The 14,523-nt window shown below is 37.4% G+C and overlaps 1 pseudogene; it reads right to left on the bottom strand.

Moving 5' to 3' along the window:
• Positions 1-2,138: 2,138 nt before the first annotated feature.
• On the bottom strand, positions 2,139-2,237 carry LOC115069437 (annotated as a pseudogene).
• Between the last annotated feature and the right edge of the window lie 12,286 nt (positions 2,238-14,523).

Here is a 14,523-nt window from a genome sequence, read left to right as displayed (position 1 = left end):
ATCTAATCATATGCACTCTTCAAATGAGAATACAGCTAATAAAAGGTATCAGAAATATTTCCTTATTCTCAAGTGTTAAATATTCCACAGGAAGAAATCTGTAAGTGAATTTATATCCATTACCATAAACTATACAGATAGTATAACAGGACACATTGCATTTGTTTCAGAATTACTATCTTACCTAATCATCATAGAAATCATGCTATCCTCATACTTGGAAATAAGTAAGCTGAAACTAAGAAAACTGTCCATAGATTTTAACTAAAACGTGATTGTCTAAAAGAGCTGTATTAAAACCGTGATGATCGGTTTTCTCTGGCAATGCCAGACCTGAATTTTTTAAAATTAAAATATAACCTTTAGCCTGGCATGGCAGTGCATGCCTTCAACTCCAACACTCAGGAAGCAGAGGCAAGTGGGTCTCTGTGAGATCCAGGCCAGTCTGGTATACATATCAGCTTTCAGGGCAGCTGGGGTTACAAGGAGATCAGTTTCAAAAATAAATAAATAAACGAATGAATAAATATAAATAAATAAATAAATATTATATAAACATAGAATGAATTTTTTTAAAGATCTATTTCTATTAATGACAGAATCAATGCGATAGTGAAGCAGTTTGAAAGATGAATATTTAGAAACACTTGAAAAATCAATGCAGGGGCTGGAGAGATGATTCAGTGGTTAAGAGCACTGGCTGCTCTTGCAGAGGACCTGGGATCGGTTCCCAATACCCACATGACAGCTAACAACTGTCAGTAATGCCAGTTCCAGGAGATCTGACATTCTTTTGGCCTCCAAAGGCATTGCGCATAAAATAAAAATAATAAGCAAAATATTTTTAAAAATAAAAAATAAACTAAACAATGTTAAAACAGGACTTCTAGGTAGATAAAAAATTAGATGGTGTCCTAAAGGGCAATAACCTTTGGGGTGATCTTCTCCAGCAATCTATTTGCATCTTACCAGACATGGTCTATAAAGCAATGCATAAGATCACCAAATCTGAGCAAACTTGAACCAAATGCCCCCCAGACATGAGTGTGCAGGATACCACCTATCCTGCTTTTATAAGAACCAAAGAGTTCCTTAGAGTTGAGCTTTCAAACATAAAATCAAGAAAGCGAAGCAACTCAGGATGTTTGGTCCAATTAACAGTGACCCAATTTGATGTTGAAAGGACAAGCTTCATCCTGCTGATCCCACTCTAAGACAGGGAGACTGCAATAGTTAATATTCTATCTTGACAGTGATGTCAACTTTCAATATGTATTGTGTGTATATACATTCACATGTGTGGGAATGCTCGCAGAGGCCAGAAAGCATCAGATCTCCTGGAACTGGAGGTTGTTGTGAGGTAGTTGCAAAGGATGAAAATCTGGTCCTTTGCCAGAGCAGCCGGCACTCTTAACCACTAAGACATCTCTCTAGCCCCATCATGTTAACTTCTTAAATGTTAAAAATAAAGGGATTTACCTTTAATATGCACATCTACAAAAAATTCATTTGTTATTTTTGTTTAATGTTTCTGCTCAAAAAAGTGAGGTCTCTATGAACACATTGGACATGGTCCTGCTTTAGTCACCAGTGAAGATCAGCATGTGCCGTGGTCACTTCCTCACCACAGGATGCTCTCCTTCTCACAGTGTATGTCTGTGTCACATCTGGCATGACCTGTTTTGGAATGACTACTTGTGATTCACTTACTGTTTTGAGCTCAATGGAAGATATGATTCAAGCTAAACTAATAAGATTTTTCAGTTGTTTTTTTTTTTACTTTTTTTTTCCTCTTTAATGCTAAAGGAAGAAAAGCCTATGAGAGATTCTCTATTATAACCACAGAAAAACAAAACAAAACAAAAGATACTAAAGATTACTGCTACACAGTGGATTTCTTTCTTTTTTAAAAAATTTTTTATTTATTATTTTTATTTTATTTTATGTTTATGAGTATCTTGCCTGCATGTATATAAGTGCACCCACATAGTGCAATGCCCATGGAGGTCAGAAGAGGGCATTGGATTCCCTGGTACTGGAGTTACAGGTGATTGTTAGGCGCCATATGGATGCTAGGAGCTAAACCCCAGGCTTCTGCAAGAGCAACCAGTGCTCTTAACTGCTGAGCCATCTCTCCAGACCCTCGGGAACACTTCACGAATTTGCATATTATCCTTGGCCATGCTAATCTTCTCTGAATTGTCCAATTTTAGCATATGTGTGGCTGAAGCGAGCACCTTTCTCTCTTTTTTTCCTAATCTAACACCAACAGCAGTAACACATAGGATTGAAGAGCTCATTCTCCATGTTTTCACTTTCTGCAGTTTCAGCCAAATGCCAAAATTATTAAATGGAGAATTCCAGAAATATTTGTAAATTTGAAATTGCACACCATTCTGAGTAACATGATGAAATCTAATACCATTCTGCTTGGTCCCAGTCTGGGATTTGAGCCACTCCTTTGTCCACTGTATCCACACTGTGTAGTCTACTCCCACTAGTCATGTGCTTACACTTATCTTCAAGTAACCTTTCATGGCGGGGGGACTACATTCATATAGCTTTCATTGTAATATGTTATTAAAGTTTTTCTCTCATTGTTAGCTATTGTTAATCTCTTACTGGAGCTAATTTATAGGTTCAATTTTATCATAGGTATAAGAAAAAAAAAAAGTACAGCCAAGGCTTAGTTCAATATTTGGTTTTTCAGGTATCCACTGAGGGTGGATAAGGGATAACTACTGTAATTTCCTAGGAGCCATATCAATACTGAGTACCAAGAGAAACATAAAAGGTGTTTATATAAGAAAAACAAAACCAAAAATATAAATCATTGGGCATTTCTTCAACCCCAAATTATACTATTTCATCAATCTATTCTTACTTACATCTGGCCAACAATTGAAAATGTGGAAGGCATTTAGCTCAATTTAAAGAACAGTATTTCAAAAAAGCAACAACGACAAAAACAAAAAATAAACAGTCTTTCACTATGCCTGAGCTGGCCTCAAGCTATAATGAACTTAAGGAATATGTGGTATGATTTTTTTTCCTGAGAAGATATGAATTATCTGTTCACTCCAGATACAACACCAGTGGCTGAACAAAGAAGCTATTCCATCCAAGTCTCATTTTAGGAACCAATGAGCAAGTTTATTAAAGCTACTTACTGATCAAGAAGTAAGAAATTACTTACAGGAGCAGGGGGAACTCAAGGACAGCACCATCACCCCAAACCCCACTCCAGCATGGGTGATGATTCAAGAAAGTGGCATCCCTGGAGCTTCCTGACAACTTACAGGCAGCTTGGCAGGCTGGACACATTCCTCTCTACAGCATTTATTAATGTTTATATAACCTTGGGAAAGGGCCTTTTGAATCTTTATGTTTCAGGAGCTTCCAGAGTCCTCTGAGTATCTTTCCTGCCTCCAAGAGGGAATGCTTCAGTTTAGAGGAAATGACTACACAAAGGTCCATGTGTGAAGAAACCCAGTTCTGATTGAATCTCAAAGCAGAACACAGATCATGAAATGCCTACAAAGGAACTTCCAGGTTTATTTTCAAGAGGAAGAGCCAAAGATTTCCAAGTCAACATTTAAAAGAAACCCACTTTGATTGTTTTCTGGCTCACAGCCTAAATGATGTTACAACAGTGCTCTTATAACTATCCCATCCCACCCTTTCTGTATGCCTGATATTCAGAGTTGCATACTCTGGATTTATGTGGGAGGAGATGGCATAAGATCTAACTCCCTCCAAGAATAAGCACAGAGGAAAACCTGCCTAGTGTTTTGTCTGGAATTGAACTGTGGTTGGTGGGTCTGAGCAAACTGGGATGCAAAGACTTTCCTACTTCCATCATGAGAGCTGGTATGAGGGGTTTACTTTTTTCACTGCAATTATACTAGCGTTACAGGCAAGGACATTGCACCTATTGTAGACAAAAGTCTGTCAAATCCAGTTTCTGGTGCCATTGTGATGTGTGATTTTTCTCTGTCCTTCAGGTATTTTACATGGAAAATGGTAATGGATATACCAGGAGCTATGAGGCAAATGTCATTATTTTGTTTTTAAATGGACTGATGTGGTCATTTTTTATTGAATTTTTGTGTATTTCAAACAGAACATCTCAATCAATCGTAATCATCTTTATATCCCCTTCCCCACTGGCACCTTCCATAGTCCACTGGGATTCATACATTATGTCATTTGTCTTAAGGCCTATTGTGTCCAGTTAGTGTCCCCAGACATCTCTCAGTGCAAGTTCATCTATCTACTGAGATCTAGTCAGCCTATCTAGACTCTCTCACTTTAGAAAGATCAGCTCTTCCTCACCCAGAAGTACTAGTTGCCAGTATTTCTTCAGCTAAGATTGGGGTCAGCTGTCCATTTCCCCAGTTTTATGCTGGGTTTTATCTGTTTGAGTTTGCCTGGGTCCTGTGCATGCTGACACCATTATTATAGGTTCATATGAGCAGGGTCCCAGGAGCTTGTAGGACTCTATTTCCATATGGTCATGCACCTCCTTCCTGGCTCTTAAAATCTTTCCAACCCTTCTTCCTCAATGGTCACTGAGCCCTGGGTGGGTGTAGTTTAACATAAGAGTCCTATCTAAGGACCAGAATTCTGAAGACTCTTAGTCTCTACACTTTGGCTCTTTGTGACCTGTTATTTTTCTGGCCCTCTGTTACATCAAGGAGTTTCATTAATGAGAACTGAGGTATTCATTATTATCTTCTCTATCCCTTGTTCTATGTTACATGAGCCTTAGGTATAGAGGGTGCATTGTAGATGTGTCACATAGACTTGGGCAATTTACAGACAATATCTGTGTGTGCCCAGTGTGGCACTCTGTAATAGTCTCTGGTGCAAAAGAAGCTTCTTTGATAATGGTGACTGGGATATTTGTCTGTAAATATAAAGATACAGATTTTACACATAGTAATAAATTACATTAGTCTAAGGATGTGACAGATTTAGGGTTTTTTTTCTAAGACCTACAACCTCTCCAGACATGTATATTTGATTATGTTTACAGTACCACACACGAGTTTCCTCCCATCAAGTGGGCTTTTAGTCCACTTAGGTACCTGTTGATTGCCCCCAAGATAAAAGTGCCACCACTGCACCAATGTCCTATGCTGTGCAGGTCATTGATGTGGTTATTTTGTTTTGAAGCTGGTGTTGGACCATCGATTGATGTTCTCCCTTAGCACCTTGCATAGTGCCTTCCAAAGCTATGAGAGCTAGCGTTCAAGGGACGTGACTTACAGGTTAGTTCTAGCTTCATTGCTCTAAATCTTGTATCTGAAGTATATTCTGTCTTCAGCAGTAGGGTCTTACCTTCAAGTTCTGGGAGGCAATCAAGGGCTATGGCAATAGCCTGTGTAATTTTGGGAGTCTCTTGGATGACTCTAGCCAACAACTAAAAGGAAGGTTTCTCGTGTCTGGCACTGTTCCTTATTCTGGACTCATTTAAGATTCTTGTCCACTATATACGTTCATGAAGTCCCAGAAAATTATACATTGTTGTAACAATCTATCTTCTTTCCTAATAGCAATGATTTTATTTAAATAATTTTTGTAACTACTACAGTTCAAATACTGTATGTCTCCTATGAAACTCTCATTGAAACATTATTTTCTGATGTAAGAGTGTTGAGTGGAGGTGAAACACTTGAGGGACATCGAGTGATTCAAGAGAAATTGATATATTTCTTTGGAAGTGGGTTACTTCTTCTGGGACTACATTGTTTACCTTGAGAATAGATCATTTGAAAAAGCAAGGCTGCCCTTTTTTTCCCTGCTCTGTTTTTCTTTCCTTATGGAAAAGCAAAAAGGCCTTGTGAGATGTAGTCATTCAGTATAGAACTTCTAGCCTCCAGAACCAAGAGATGACCATCCCTGTTTTATAAACTACCCAAGTTAGACTATCTTCATAGCCACAGGAGATAGACAGAGACCATGTATCCTCTAATGAGGGAAAAAATCAATAAATTGCTTTAAATTAAAAAAAAATGTCATGTTGAGGAAAACATATTAATTGGCTAATTTTTATTTTTAAATTTTTACCAAATATTATAAAGAGAATGTAGGATAAATTTTTAAAAAGATAAATCAGATGAAAAGAAAATTGCTGTTTAAACTAGTTAGGTCTTCAGTGGGAATTGTGGGTTCAAATTCATATTTGTTCCTCTTTATCCTCTCAGGAAGGCCTGTTGCCATTAGCCATTGTCCTTTGCACATTAGTGGATGTTCTGGGTCGTCTCTATGCCTTTGCTTCTTGGGGGAGGGAAGGGCTGATTCTTTGAGAACTCCTCCTGATTTTCACTAAGTAGCTCTCTCCCTTCTTTTAGTGCCTCCAGAGAACATTCTCAACTAAATTGTATCACGCTATAATTGATTTCATCTTAACTATCTTATGTTGCATACACATACATAATTTCTACTTGGTAATATGAAATACTTCTTTCAACTTATTTTTACCATTTTAATTTAAAGTGCTTCACTTTTCCTTCTTTAAAATATTTTTATTGACTTTTTGATAATTTATACAGTGTATTTTTACCATATTCAGACTCCGCCCCCATCTCTACCTGCACCTTTCTATCCCCACTACCCCTACTTAATGCTCCCTGGAATCATTGCAGAAGAAGGAACAAAAGGATTCTAAGAGTCAGAGGTGGTAGATGAATACAAGGAAACAGAATTTTCTGGACACAACAGGGTAGTGCACATATAAACCCACAGCACTTGTGACAGCAAGTATAAGACCTGCACAAGCCCAAGACTGACTTGGACAAGGGGGTTTGGAAGAAGCTCCAGCCCTAGCTGAAGAACTTTGCCAGTTGATAGCTGCTGGGAGAAAGCCAGTTTTCTTTAAGAATGTGATGCCTGATCGTTTGACCAGGCTCCAGGGGATGAACCCACACCCAAGAGCATTTGGGGAACACAAATTGCCTCGATAGGCATTTAAAATATTTCCTTTTTAAAAAAACTGATTTTGTGGCATAGACTGGAGGACTGAGGTAGCGGTTTCAGCCTTCTCTGCCAAGCTGCATCCCCTACAAACCCTCTCCCCTGACGTCCCAAGTTGTGCATGGCTTGACTTTGCCTCTGTGTTAGACTTATGATGGGACAGGGGAGGTTTCTGTCATTTGCAGTTCCTAGTCTTGCAAGGACTGATTCTCAAGAATGGATGACCTTTCTTAATGGCCAGATATGGTCTTGACTCCACACGTGGTCCTGGAACCCAGGCCCTAAATTTGGAACTTTCCCATTCCCAGACACCAGAAGTTTTTCCATCATTTTTCTATTTCTCTTCTATAGTTCCAGTGTGCCTTCACCTGTGCTGTACAAAAAATGTAAAACACCTAATTGAACTTCTAGAGATGAAAAAGGAACATTAGACAATGAGTTGGGGAAGTTGGGGGGTGAAGGGCAAATATATAAAAAATACATTTTATCCATGAGAAAACTAGGCACAATAGGAGTTAAGCAACAGTAAGTAATATTAAGCAGAACAATTATGACAGCAATAAAGGTCATGTGAATATAATAAATAAATAGACCGACTTTAATATATGTGATGGTCTTATCCCCCCCCCATGTGTGTGTGTGTGTGTGTGTGTGTGTGTGTGTGTGTCCCCAAATTTGCTGATTTTTATTTTGGCTTTTAATTTTGTATTTTAACAAATTAAGTATCATTATAGACAAGATTCAAATATGAAGTAATGGACAGTTTAGGCTAATAAGCTTAATGGGGTGTCCTTTATCATTTAAAAATCATCTCAGCCTATACAAAGCCACATTTCAATCACAATTTTTGCTATTTTTACATTTTTAGATGTTTTTAAAATGTAACTGATATAATTTAGTAAATAAAATCTTGACCCTACAGAAAAAAAGCCTTAAGACAATACTTCTTTTAAAACTCAACAAGCATGAATTTTTGTTCCTGTGAAATCCCTAAGCAAGAAAGATAAATGGCTGAAAATAATGAGGTGATTGATTATCTTGGCCAGGGAAGTTATAACATGCTAGTTCATTTGACTAATTTCCCCTCTTCCCTGGATACAAAATGATCTTTACCATAAGATTGATTTTTAGTTCATGGTTTTACTTTAAAAATTGAGGAGACTAACAGGATATGAGACTAGATTTAAACTTACAGATTTTCAGTTAAGCATGATGCTCATAGCAAAAGAGAAAAGTTAGAAGCAAGGTGTGGGAGTAGAGAGGTTGCTAGTTTAGGTAACAGGCTCTGGCACATATTTTACAAAGAAGGGAGAGGTAAGAAAATCATCTTGGGAAAGGGTAGACAGAAGAGGGAGGGTGATATGGGAAGCAATTAAGGAAAAGAACAGATTTCATATAATTTTAAAAGTTGTTTTGCTGCATGGGGAAAGAAAGCAAAGTGCTTAACAGTTCATCCAAGAGCATATACAGATGCATTACAGTAAGCCATGCGTGGATATGCACTTCACGGGCATCTTCTGAACTACTTGACTTTGGTTTTCATAATTTTTCTCTTACCTAGTAACTTACAGAAAACTGGGAAGTTACAAATTCTAGTTCTCTTCTCTACAAAGCAAGCGTTGGCATATCTATCCTAGACTTAGGAATCAGCATATTTATGTTGGAATCCTTGCTCTGCAACATGTAAAAGTTTGCATCCTTAAATTATTCATTCAATATATTTGACCTTTAATCTCTTATTTGTAAAACAGACATTATAGTGCCAAGAGTTGTGAGATTCTAACAAAATTACGTGAAATTACTTTGAAAACATAAACATTTTCACCAATGTAAACATTATAATTTTTTGTTTTGTTTAGTATTATTTTGCGTGTATGAGTGTTATTCCTGCATGTATGTAAGTGTACACATGAATGAAATGCCTGTGGAGGCCAAAAGAGGGCATCAGATAGGTTAGCCATCATGTGAGTACTGGAAACCAAACAGGGTCCTCTGCAAGAGCGATCAGTGCTCTTACCCACTGAGCCATTTCTCCAGACTCCAAATCATTCTTTTTCAGTAAGGATGTTCATTTTTACCACAAGTTCAGTGTCTGGAAGCACATTTATTAGCTTACCAACCAGAATCTGTTCTTTTATATTATCAGTGCTATTATTTTTCCAGTATTACATTATCCAGCTCTGGTGTAAATGTAGGATCATCCTTAACCTTTCCCCTCTTTAAATGTTCACAACATCCTACATATTCTTTCTTAGCCACACAGGAGATGATCATCTCTTTCCATGACCTTTTATTTGTGTCTCAGAAATTGTCCTTCATTCCTGGAATGGAGTCTATCAGGCACATTACCATTGAGCTAACCCATTGAAACCATGGCCCTTGCTGTCTTATGTCCCTTATAGATTCTTTTAGCAGTCCTTCCACTTAAGTAAAACTTTCTGTAGCAGGTTGAATCAGTAGCCTCAACCTTGCTCCACCTTAACCCTTCAGAAGATTCTTCCCAATATTAACCCTCTGTGTCTCCCACATGTTCATTCATTTGCAGATAGTATAACTAGAGGTAATGGTGCTACGGGGAAGGGCTGGGTTTAAGGTCCTGAGGCCACTGAAATGATTGTTTGAGAGGTTCTAAGAAGGCAACATAGCCTTTTATGGGATCTGTGCTTTCTAAAATCCCATGTTTTGTACTTTTTTGATTTTGTTCATAAATGGTTGATAATTGTAATTTATTTTGCAGATTGCTTCTAAAGAAAAATATGGGAACTTGGATACTTAGAATTAAAATTCTTCCAAATTATGTACTGAAACAATCCTAATTTTTAAGAACTCATATAAAACTAACCCATAAACACACACACACACCCCTAACATTATACTTTCATTTCTCCTAGTAATGATGAAAAAATACTTATCCACATTGTTATAAAATATGGAGTCTTAATTTGTTTTAGTTGTAAGCCAATACCAATTTGTACCAAAAGGGACAAGGTTATAGCTTATTAAAGATGAAATGAGTGCATGTACTTGATTTTATCATAAATGATTGTTTTGATCTATCTCCTTCATGTTTCATATTTTTCCCTCAAATCCTCCACTGAAGTCTATTTTATGGATTTTTTGTTAAAACTTATTATTCCAAAATGCACTGCATTTTTGACATCGTTGTTACCAGTCGATCCGTCCTCTGCCATTGTCTCCGCCTTCTCTCACTGGTCACTGTATTGTATTATATCCACATCAGAGAAAGTCTAAAATGATCTGCAGGCTACAATGGTGGTTGCCTAGAGATAGGCTAAAAGGATGTCTGTAAAGCCTCGTAAAACCTTTAAGAAATCAATACTATTCCATCCTAAGCTTGTGCAAAACATCTCAGAATTGTTAATGAGTATGATGACTCCTTCCAACATATCCTGTGTGGCTGTAGAGGAATGGAGAAACAACCACTCTTTGAAGCCTCTGCCATGAGGCTACTACCTCTATTCAGATATGTTAGATGTTTGCTCCAGATAGAACTTATCTCAAAGATCTTTAAAGCAGAATATTTGAAGTAAATGATTAGATCCTATGTACATACTCTAATGTTACCAGGGGAAGAGTTTTCAGGAAAATTTTTTGGTTCTTTTGGGTGATTGACCATTCCTGCTCTGAGAAATTTCCAGATAACTATCATATTGGCTATGTGAAACTTTGTTTCCTTCTTTTTCCCATTCTTGTATAACTTCTTTTCCTTCCTTCCTTTCTTCCTAAGTACATATAGAAAGTCATTGTGCCCATCATTCTTAAGAAAATATATTACTCCTGAATCATTGATGATTTGCAGATATCATAGAGTTCATGTATACTTAATACTAAACAATAGATCATTGGGAATGATTCAGAATGAGATGTTGATGCCAGAAAGATTTTTTTTCCTCCTCCATTGTTTGCGTGTGTGTGTGTGTGTGTGTGTGTGTGTGTGTGTGTGTGTTTTAAATTGTACTTGTGAAGACAAACGGTGTGTGTGCAAGTGTGTGCGTGTGTGTGTGTGTGTGTGTGTGTGTGTGTGTGTGTGTGTGTTATGAAAAGGATAGATGTTTTCGTGTTTCTAATCATCAGATACAATGCTCATAAGACTCTTAATATAGTATTTTAAAACATGAATAGGAAGGGAAAGTATTCCTGTTACAGGAGTACTACCTAACAGCGAGTCACTAATGGTCTCCCTGAATCCCTGGGCAGTAGTAGGAGTGAGTCCACACACCTGAGCTGTGGAGAACACATGCAGATGGAGTTATACCAGATTTCAGCCCCTTGTTTCTCACTGACTTTAAAAGATAGAAATAGCAGAGAAAATAATTTTCAGTGGGCTATTTAAAGTCCTCAGGGTGGGTTTTTCTCAACGGGGTGAGAATATAAATTGGTCACAGGAGTGCTCTAAATCACTGTTGGCTGGGCTCACTTCTGCTTCATGAACCCCATGCTGGCTATGAGGCACAAGCTCCTGACTAGGTAGTCTGAATGCTCCTTGGGGAACAAAGAGAAGTTTGCCTTTCTGGAATCCTATTATTCCTTATCTCTTAGGATATCGTTGTGCATACAGTAGGAGAATTTAACTATACTTATAAAGATAACTACGTTAGCATTTCAAAATAGTTATCAGTTGGACCTTATGTTTTTGTTTTCCTCCCTAAACACTATTCACTGAAGAAGTCACCTATACAAGTTTGACTAGAAGTAGCATAAACAGGGCAATCTGTGTAGCTGCTGGGAATCTTATCAATACATACTAGAAGCTTGGGGAGGTACAACCTCATTGCTGTTCTGTTTGTGACTTGTAGAATTTCCTTATGGTGTCTTACTTTAAGCCTAATTGATAATATTAGTAGTGATACTCTTGCATATTATAATTCTTATGAAAATTCTATAGAACTTTATTTTTTACCACAGTATGTACTCAAAGCAAAATTATTTCACCAGCAAGACATTTTTATACTTTAAGACTATGAAATGTTTTTAATGTATTGAGAAGAAAAGGACTTGGTGGTGTGAAAAACAATTCTCACATCTGCAATTTCAGCTTTTGAGAGACTGAATCAGGGGAATATCAAGTTCAAGGCCAGCCTGGCCTAAAGACTCTCACAAAATAAACATTAAAAAAGTGGAAGAAAGGACAGAGGAATGGAGGGAGGGAAGGAGAGAAGGAGGAAGGGAGGGAGGGAGGGAAGGAGGGAGGGAGATGGAAAAGAGGGAAAGGCTCTAGATGATCAGTTCATAGATGTGGAATTGGTTTTGCCATAGTTCATGGTAGGGGCAGGGCAGGGTAGGGCAAAGTAGGAGCTTGAGAACTAAAAGTTCTTTTCCTAGTCCCATCAAGCAATGCTGTTAGAAAAAAATTACACAGTTTCTCTATACATCATTTTCTATTTTTAAAGAATTTTACTTAAAAAGAAAGCCTTCCCAACCATAACATAACCAACTTTCTGAATGTAGATTCTTTTTCCTCACAAAGTAGCAAAGTTACTAGTTCAGCTAGCCCTGGCGCAAGTCTCAGATCAAGAAAGCTCTTTAATTTTGACTGTATTTATCTACAAGATGGCACATTTCAGAAACCTCAAAGGCAGAAAATAGAGCTGAGAGCTGAGCGGTTCATTTGGTGCCACTCATGGGGAATGCTGCAGGCCACAGCTAGCCTGTGATCAGACGTCTAGGACTGGTTGATTCATGTCAGCATTGAAGCTCTTCGTTTGGTTTTGAAAATGAAATGTTGTTATTTCTCAAACGCCAAGTAGAAAGCATTTGCATCCTAGAAAAACACAAGACTACTAAGTGGCCTTTACATCAGCAGATTAAGAGAGATGAGGAGCTGTGACCACCTCGTTCTGAGGATGACACAGCATGAGATGCCTGACCATAAAACGCTGTTATCTGGTCTCTTTTTCCACAGTTTGTTGAACTGCATTAAAAATATAAATTTCCCTATTTGTTTGATTCTTAGCTTCTAAGATTGGAAGTTTATTTTTTATGAAAAAGAAGATGCCAAAAGAATCACTATTGTCAGCTGTTCGATCAAACGTTAATGCCAAATTGCCAACAAGTGGAAAATGTTTTAATTATGTCTTGTTTCACAAACAAAAATCATAATTATTGGATGAGGAAGTATAAATAATTTCTAGTAAAATTTTGCAGAAAAATATGAGTAATATATGAAATTACTACCAGGGTAATGCTAACGGCATACACTTGCTCATCAAAAATAAATTTACAAACCATGGTTTTGAAGTGGCTTCCAAATTTTCTATAAATAACAATTTTAGTTAAGTACAGAGATATTTTCCAATTTTCAGTCTGCTTATCTCTTGTGATTTTTTTTTTCAATAATTCATTGGCCCTAAGAAGATGTTTACATTTTGTCAGAGGCCACAAGAAAGTGTATGGCTTCTTAACATACACAATGTTAGCATTCTTTGTTCACTGAACATCCACGTGCCCTTGTGACAGGCTGTCAAGAAATATGTCTCTGAAAAGGCAGGTTAGCTTCTCAGAGGCAATCAGTGCTGCAGTTCTCAGTGATGTGGGACACTCGCCAGAGTGCCCCTTACCATTCCTATGTGCAATGATGTGATGTCTGAGCTATTTATTTGCTCTGCCATAGGATAGCATTAGCAGACATAATGAGAGCAGATCACTCATTTGCAGAAATATTTATGGACGTGCTTCTGAAGGACCATTCAAGCCACAGTTGCAACTGATGAAGCATGTAGCAGCGAGGTTCGCTTCTAAAACCAAGTGGAATAAAATGTCACTCCACAGGGCAGCTAAAATGTGTTCATTTAATAGTGAATGCACAGAGAACAGAGAGCATGGACTGCTGTATTCGAGTATATTCAATGCTTGTGCATTTTCCGTAAAATAGAAGTAATCATCTTATATCAAAGATCAGGTGTGTCGTTTTAATTTAAGAAAAAGCCTTCCACATTCTATGGTCATGCTGCCTGACAAGAAACCTTTTCATACTCTAAATGCACCTTCTCCTACCTGACAAAGCTTTTTAATATTTTAATGCTGTACAAAGCAGAACTTAAAATGACACTTAATAGCACATGGATGCAACAAATTTAAATGTGAAACTGAATTAGTGGTGCTTTTTGTAGACTGCTGATACATTTTCAATAAATGAGAAAAGGCACAGAGGATAAATTAGTTTAATAGATGCATATACATGTGATGTTTGCTACAAACAATACTTTCATTCATCCAACACAGAATTGCTTTCTTTTGTTAAGTACCTCACTATAATTATTAATTGTCCAAAAACACATCAGGAGCAGGTTAGGCAATTTAATGGTAGTCAATGGATGCTGGCAAACCTTTGTCAAAATTTGCCCAAAGGCACGTTAAGAATCTCTGAAAGAGCAAGAGAGGCCAAATGAATTCAGCTCAGGGACACCTCAGAGGTGTGACTTTTGGGTGTCTTAATACTTTTGTTACTTTGGGTTACTTAGTGCTATGATAATTTAGTAAATAAGGACAATTTACTGAAGAGACTCCAGAAATGTGAAAGAATTA

This window comes from Nannospalax galili, unplaced genomic scaffold (genome assembly GCF_000622305.1).
Source record: "Nannospalax galili isolate Female #2095 unplaced genomic scaffold, S.galili_v1.0 scaffold892, whole genome shotgun sequence".
Classification (NCBI taxonomy): Eukaryota; Metazoa; Chordata; class Mammalia; order Rodentia; family Spalacidae; genus Nannospalax; species Nannospalax galili.
The sequence above is the reverse complement of the archived record's forward strand: the minus strand, read 5'-3'. Positions and strand labels throughout refer to the sequence as shown.